Here is a 540-nt window from a genome sequence, read left to right on the forward strand (position 1 = left end):
CGGCCGGAGGAGGAGGAGGGGGAGGAGCGAGCCGCTCTCCAGCACAAAGTTGTGGATTCGCCGCTCCTCGGAGGAGGGGAGCGGGCGGCCGCAGCCGCCGCGGGCTTTCTCCCGCCGAGGGGCGAGGAGGAGCCTCTGGCTCCCGAAGCCGATTGGGGAATCACGGGCAGCGGTGCCTCCCTTCTTCTGGGTCATTTCTGCAGACGGAAAACTCTCTCGTGTTTGGCAAACTTGGTGCCTGCGCGCCCGCTCCAGGTTTGCGCTTGGACGGTTTTGTTTTGTTTTTGTTTTGGGCGGAACTACCGGGCAGGAAGGTTACACAAGTCGGGGGAGTTTTCAATCGGGTGTCAGTTTTTTTTTCTTTTTCTCTTTCGGATCGTGTCTGGTTCTAAACGTTTCATTAAAAAAACAAAAACCAAAAACCAAAAAACACCGCACCACTAAACTCACACTCGCGCGCACACCGCGATTCCTACGGCGCAGACACGTCCGGAGGAGCCCTTGGCCGGCTCGGGACGCGGCGGCGGCAGCGGCGGCGGG

The 540-nt window shown here is 59.8% G+C and overlaps 1 pseudogene; it reads right to left on the bottom strand.

The window, feature by feature from the left end:
- LOC103600560 overlaps nucleotides 1–195 on the bottom strand; it is a 26,151-nt pseudogene extending 25,956 nt beyond the window's left edge.
- Nucleotides 196–540: the final 345 nt, after the last annotated feature.

This window comes from Galeopterus variegatus, unplaced genomic scaffold (assembly GCF_000696425.1).
Source record: "Galeopterus variegatus unplaced genomic scaffold, G_variegatus-3.0.2 Scaffold3383, whole genome shotgun sequence".
NCBI lineage: Eukaryota > Metazoa > Chordata > Mammalia > Dermoptera > Cynocephalidae > Galeopterus > Galeopterus variegatus.